The sequence below is a fragment of the Orycteropus afer genome, unplaced genomic scaffold, assembly GCF_000298275.1.
Source record: "Orycteropus afer afer isolate SDZICR_OR568_19922 unplaced genomic scaffold, OryAfe1.0 scaffold00006, whole genome shotgun sequence".
NCBI lineage: Eukaryota > Metazoa > Chordata > Mammalia > Tubulidentata > Orycteropodidae > Orycteropus > Orycteropus afer.
The window spans coordinates 2266114-2273507 of NW_006921593.1; positions in this window are offsets into that span (position 1 = coordinate 2266114).

Consider the following 7394-nt stretch of genomic DNA (forward strand, 5'->3'; position numbering starts at 1 on the left):
GATCCGACTCGACGGCACATAACAACAAACAACAACAGTAAAATAAGTGTAACTCTAATACAAAGCAAATGAAGAGGAGTGCTAAACAGCACCCAGGGGACACCTGCTGGGGAGGAGCCTGCAGAAGTCCTTGCCGGAGAGTGGGTGCTTGAATGATGATTGGGGTTGGAGTTCAAGGTCATGCGGCTTGTAAATCAGGATTGGACTTAAACACACAGTGTTCTTGATGTGTGTGTATGTGTCTGTGATGTTTCTCCCTAATTCTTTAAAGCCAGAGATTATCTTTTAATGTTATAGCCATGAGGTGGCCACGATTTGGAAACAACTTGACAGCAGAGGGTTTAGTTTGTTGTTGTTCTCGTTAGGGTGATCTTCGTCGTATCGTCTGGTGCAGCTGCAACTGAGGACCGCAGATGGATCGATGGGGCAGGTGGAAAGGGATGTACAGGGAGCGGTTAAGACTTCTGCCACTGAGGGTGGGGAGAGGCGCCATTCCATCACACTGTGGGGCTGTACACAGGGGCAGCCTTTTGGATGATGATGGTCTGGTATTTTCACTTAAAATGCTAAACACATAGACCTTTTGACCGTGTCATTCCACACCCAGGATTTTATCCTACCTATGTGATAGCATAGTGGCTAAGGCACTTGACTGCTAACCAGAAGGCTGGCGGTTCAAACCCACCAGACACTCCTCGGAAGGAAGATGGGGCAATCTACTTCCATAGTGATACTGCCTCGGAAACCCAAGGAGGGGTTGCTATGAGTCGGATCCGACTCAACAGCAGTGATTTTTCTGTTTTGTTTTGTTTCGTTACAAGGGCAGTTCACTGGAAGTTAGGTTCCTTCTGCTTTTCTTTTTTTAACTGTGGTAAAGAGATGCACAATAAAATCTTGACCAATGCAATAATTGCCACATTTAAATTCCATGACACTGATTTCATTCTTCGTGTTGTGTAATTAGTGTTGCTACTCTTTTCCAGATCATCCCACCACCATTAACACAAACACAGGGTGTCTCCTAAACCAAAAGCTCCCCTTTCATCCCTCCTTCCCACTCCTGGTCGAAAAGTCAAAACAAAAATGTTGGTCAAGTCAATTCTGACTCCTGGTGACTCCATGCGTGCAGAGAACTCCACAGGGACTGTAAGGCCGTGACCTTTTGGAAGCACACCACAGGGCCTGTTACCTAAGGCGTCTCGAGTGGGTTCCAACCACCAACTTTCGGCTTGTAATTGAGCACTTAACCTTCTGCACCACTAAGGGACTTCCCCTTTCTGGTAACCACTAATAATCAGGGGTGGGTTTCCCAATAAACAAGGTATTATCAGGGATTGAAAATTTGAAAAGAGGCTTTAATTCTGTAGAAAGGTGCTGTGGGGTTGGGAGAGAGCCAGACACCAGCCATACCTAGAAGTAGAATCTTTGGTGTGGTGAAAAAGTGTGAAATTGTTCACTACAGGTTACTAACTGAGCCCAAGTAAGCCCAAGCTTACCTTGCTTACTGGACAATTGGGCACTGCTAATAATCTTTGGGTTATCACATATTTGCTTGTTTCACATACGTGAGACCATACAATATCTGTCCTTCTGTGACTGGTGTGTGTCACCCAGCGTGATGTTTTCCAGGTTTACCCACGTTGTGGCAATGCATCAGGACTTCATTTCTCTTTCTGGCTGAGTAATATTCCTCTAGGTGCGTGTACCACCTTTTGTTTTTCCACCCATCTCTTGATGGACATTTCAATCGTTTCCACCTTTTGGCTGTTGTGAAAAGTGCTACAATGAACATTGATGAATAAGTTTCTGCTTATATTCTTGGTTTCATGTCCTCTGAGCGTGTACCTGGCTTGCTGGGTCATGTGGTAATTCTGTGTTCAACTTTTTGAGAAACCACCACACTATTCTCCACAGTGGCTGCACCATATTACACTCCTACCAGCAGTGGATGAAGGTTCCAGTTTCTCCACAATCTCGCGAACACCTGTCTTCAAGTTTTTTGATCATTGCCATTCCAATGAGGATGAGGTGGTAAGTCTCATTGTGCTTTTGATTTGCATCCCTAATAGCTAAGGATGTTGTGTGTCTTTTCATATGCCTATTGACCATGTCAATATCCTCTTTGATGAATTGTTTGCAAGTCCTATGCACAGTCTTTCATTGGGTTGTTTGTCTTTTTGCTGCTGAGTTGTAGATGTTTTATATATTTTTTGGATGTTAGACTCTTTATCAAATGGATGGTTCCCAAAAAATTGCTCCTCATCTGTAAGTTGTCTCTTCAGTTTGTTGGTAAAGTTCTTTAATGAACAAAAGTATATTTAGTTTTCACATTTAGGTCTTTGATTCATTTTGAATTAATTTTTGTGTATATGAGTCAGGAATCCTATTTTGATCTTTTGCATGTGGAAATCCAATATTTTCAACACCATTTATTGAAGAGAATCTTTGTTTTCCATTGAATAGTCTTAGCACTGTTATCAAAAATAATTTGACCATAGAAAATAAAACCATAAAATTCTTAGAAGAAAATGTAGGGGCAATGTTATTGGATCTGGCTTTTAACAATGATTATCTAAGATAATAACACAAGCACAAACAGCAAAAGATAAAGAAATGAGATGTCATAAAAATGAAAAACTTTCATTCATCAAAAGATTTTACCAAAAAAGTGAAAAGATAAGGTACTGACTAGGAGAATGTTTTTGGAAACCATATATCTGATAAGAATTTAAGAAAATTTATACAAAACTTTGACAACTTAAGAACAAAAAGACAAATAATCCACTTATAAAATGGGCAAAGGACATTTCATCAAAGAGGACATTTAAACGGTCACCAAACACGTGAAAAGACACAGCATCATTAGTCATCAGAGAGATACACATCAAAAACAAAATATTATTTCACTTCCCACTGGAATGGCTAGGACTAAAACAAAACAAAGCAAAAACTGTAAACATCGAATGTTAGTGAGGCTGTAGGGAAATTGGAAACCTTATCCACTGCTGGTGAGAATCCAAAATGGTACAGCCATTGTGGAAAACAGTGTGATGTTTCCTAAAAAAACTGAAAATAGAACTACCACGTAAGCCAGCAATTCCACTCCTAGGTACATACCCCGACGACTTGAAAGAAGAGGCTCAAACGGGCTTGTACACCCATGTACATTGCAACACTATTCACAATAGCCAAAAGGTAGAAAGCATTTAAATGTCCATCAACGGATGAATGGATAAACAAAGTGTGGTACATACATACAATGCAATGATACTCAACTGGTTGGAGAAATAAAGTCTTGATAAATGCCATGCTACAGTATGGCTACAGTGTGAATACAGGTGGAGTGAAATTAGCCAATCACAAAACGACAAATATTGTGTGACCTTATTTATATAAAAAGACAAGAAAAGTTCAATGCACAGAAACCAAAGTTTATTAGTAGTTACCAGGGACAGGAAGGAGGGAGAAAAGGGGGGTTAATGGTGATGGAAAAGCTTCATTGATTAAAGATGGGGTTGCATTGTCGATTATTGTGATTGCTGTTAATAAGTTGTACACCTTTAAAAAAGTTGAATTGGCAAAAGTTGGGTGATATATTTACAACAACAAAGGAAAACAGTAGCTGCTGAGTATGCTTATGACAACCAAACACCTCATAGATTTAGTTCCTTGGATTGGAGGTTAAGGGTCATGGTTTCATGGGACATCCCAGTTAATTGGCCTAATAATGTGTTTAGTGCTTCTGTTTTAGCTCCTAGTTCAGTGCATAGTGCCTGGGGTCATAAAAGCTTGCAAACTGCCATCCGAGGCACAACAGTTGGTCTCTGTTCCCTTGGAACAATGGAGGGAGAAGGCGAGTTAGGAACAGGAGGCGGATCTGGAGTGTGGCTAATTGCCTCCAAGAACAACTGCCTCCTTTGCCATGACACCAGAACTGGATGGTGCCAACTGTTACTACTGAACATTTTTTTGTTTTGTTTTTAATTGCTTTGGGTGAAAGTTTACAGAGTAAATTCATTTTCCATGGAACAGTTCATAACGTTTTATTTCATGATGTTGACTGCAATTCCCCACAATGTAGCAACCCTCTTCTCACTTCCTCCCTATAGCTACCTTTTCACTGCGTCCTTCTTTCTCATGCATTCCTGCCCTCTGAGCTACCTCTCTGTGCAAATACTGTCTTTATGATCTCCCAGTGGTTAATTGTTCTAAGGAGTGTACCTCCCTGGCGTAAATGTTCACCCTACACACATGTCTGTGGTTTGTCTGGAAACCACAGGAATGAGTTCAATTCCAAGCCCAAAAGGTGACTAGGTCATAGTCTCGAGGATCTCACCAGGCTTTATCAGACCAGCAAGCCTGGTCTTTTTTATGATTTTGAGTTTTGTCCCACATTTTTCTCCCACTCTATCCAAGATCTCCTACACTGATCCCTTTCCAAGTGGTTCACAGTGGTAGCCAGGAACCATCCAGTTCTGGCCTCAGGGTCACGTAGACTGAGGTTCGCATGGTCCACTGGTCCCTCGCACTAATTATTTTCATGCATCTTCTGATTTCTTCATTCTTCTTTGCTCCAAACAAGAAGAGACCAATTGTTACATCTTAGATGGCTAAATTGCAAGCTTTTAACACTCCACCCAGTCAACTCACCAAAGTAGGATGTAGAACAATGTTTTTATGTAGTATTTTATGTCATTTGAGCTTGATGTCCCCTGAGACCACGGTTCCAAGCCCATTGGCCAAACAACTCACATTCTCATGGATTCCACACTTTCTGGAGCCATGAAGGTTGGATGAGTCCCTGAAACTATTGTCCTGAGATCATCTTTAAACCTTAAACCAAAAATGTCCCCTGAAGTCTTCTTAAAACCAAACAATAATTTCCACTAACTACTGAAAAAATGTCTGCCGTGGGCATCATGCTCTTCTGAGAACTATCTATATGGCATCAAATGATAACAGCAGTGTGAGAGATTAGATGGGAACCTTAGAGAGCAGTGAATGGATGTTAGTGGGGGGAGGAACGACTCAGAAAAGGAGGGTGAGAATGGTTGCACGTGTAAAAGTGTAACAATGGCATTAAATGGAACAGGTAGAAAGTTGAATTGGTGTATTTTGCTGTGTATATTCTCAACAACTAACTAACTAATTAACTAAAGTCCAGTCCACACTGTTTTCCCAAAGTAAGTCTTTCCAGGGACTCACATGGAGTGCAACTTGAGAAGCTCTCAGTGCGCCGCCCCTTCCCAGGCCTGCCGGCTTCGGAATTCTGGCCCACTCTGTGCTTATGGAGCCTCCCCATCCCTGGCCTCACTGCTCAGGACCCCTGGACTGGACTGCACCATCCCAAGGCTGACTGCTCGGGACCCCACTCTGTGTCCTCTGTGCTACTCCCATTCCAGGTTACCTTCCTGAGGGTGCCCAGGCTGCATTAAGCTGATGTAGGGTAAAGATGCCCAATGAACTTCACTCTTCCCAATGAACTTCACTCTTCCCAATGAACTTCACTCTTCTGCATGTTGCCTTTTTCTTGACTCAGCGCTCACTTTAGTTCTTCAGCCCTTTAATTTATGTCCAGAGGTCTGAGGTTATCAATTTCATCCATTTTTTCTCGTTTTCTTCTTGAGCTGTTATAAGAGGATGTTGTTGTTGTTATGTGCCATTGAGTTGGCCCGATTCATAACGACCCCTCCTTGGGTTACCAAGGCAGTATCACTACAGAAGTAGATTGCCCAACCTTCCTTCCGAGGAGTGGCTGGTGGGTTTGAACCGCCAGCCTTCTGGTTAGTAGTCAAGTGCCTTAGGCACTACGCTACCAGAGCTCCTTGTAAGGGGATGGGGTCATGCAAATGTTTGTGTCACCATCTTGCTCTGCTTCCATCTAATTCCCTCTGCTTTTGCTCTTCTAAGCAGCCCTGATGACACAGTGGTTAAAGAACTTGGCTATTACCTAAAAGGTTGATGATTTGAGTCCATGGGACAAAGATATGGTGGTCTGCTTCTGTAAAGATTAACAGCCTTGGAAACTCCATGAGGCAGTTATACTCTGTCACATTGTGTCACTATGAGTCAGAAGAGACTCTACAGCAAAGGGTTTTGCTCTTCTAACGATAAAATGCTGGCTCAGCCAATAGCACTGGGCTAAAGGCTCCCAGTGAAGGGCTCTCACCTCCCATTCATCTAAATGATCTCTTTCCAGCTTGTCTCCCCATGAGTATCAGGTCTGCTCCATTACTGAGTTCTCAACCACAGAATTCTCCAGAATTATCTTCAGGGACCACTTAGCCTCATAAAAGGGGACAAGTGCAGGCAGGAAGAATTGGGAGAAGTCTGTGATGAGATCTGCTTGCAGGACCATGAGGGACATACTCACGATCCTCTCTGTCCTCCTGGCATTCACACTGAGGAGTGTGCACCTCAGGACTGTCACATGTATGTATCTGCCCCATTCACTTCCTGGGCTCCTTCCCAGGCTTGCTGGGTGTGGGAGAAAAGGAACATGTCCAAGGTCCAATATTTGATTTTTAGCTGGTAGTGACATAGTCACTTCCTGCTGCCTCCAGTTCAGTCACAAGACTCTACCTGGAACTGGGTGCTAACCTATGATTTCACTACTAACAGCTGCTCCCAACAGGGTGTGATGTGAGTATTTTTCATTCAGGGTGTCAAGATGGGTCCCTAACAGCCACATAATTAGATGGATGCTGAGCAGACCCTCAAAGTGCCAGGATAAGCTTCAGGATAGGAACCTGGAACCTGAGTTGTAGCCCTGCCTCTGTCACTAGCTTGTGTGGCTCTGAGCTTTGGATTCCCAGCTTTCATACCATATGCCAGACACCGTGTGCTAAGTGCTGGGGACAAAATTGTGAACACACTAGCCCTTAGAGACCTTACCCAAATCCCACTATCATCAAGTTGATTCTGACTCATAGTGACCCTGTGGGACAGAGTAGAACCGCCTATAAGGTTTCCAAGGCTGTAAATCTTTATGGAAATAGACTGCCTACTTAGGGGTCTTTCTCCCACAGAGCGACTGGTAGATTTGAACTGCTGATCTTTTGGTTAGCAGTTGAACTCTTAACCACTGCACTACCAGAGCTCCTGGTTTAGAGATCTTACCTTTAGAGACTTTAGCATAAGGAACAGGTGTTGGAGAGATGGTCTAAGATGGTGGCAAAGTCAAATGCCACATAACGTCCCTTTTACAAAGAAGACTGTTGTTGTTATTGTTGTTATATGCTGTCGAGTCAGACCCGACTCACAGCGACCCCTCCTTGGGTTTCCAACTAGAGAAAGCAAGTGAAATAAATACAGATGACAACTTTTGAACCCTGAGAACCAACCAGAAGGCTGAAGAATTGGACTAGTGTCTAGTAGAAGGAGCAACCGTATGG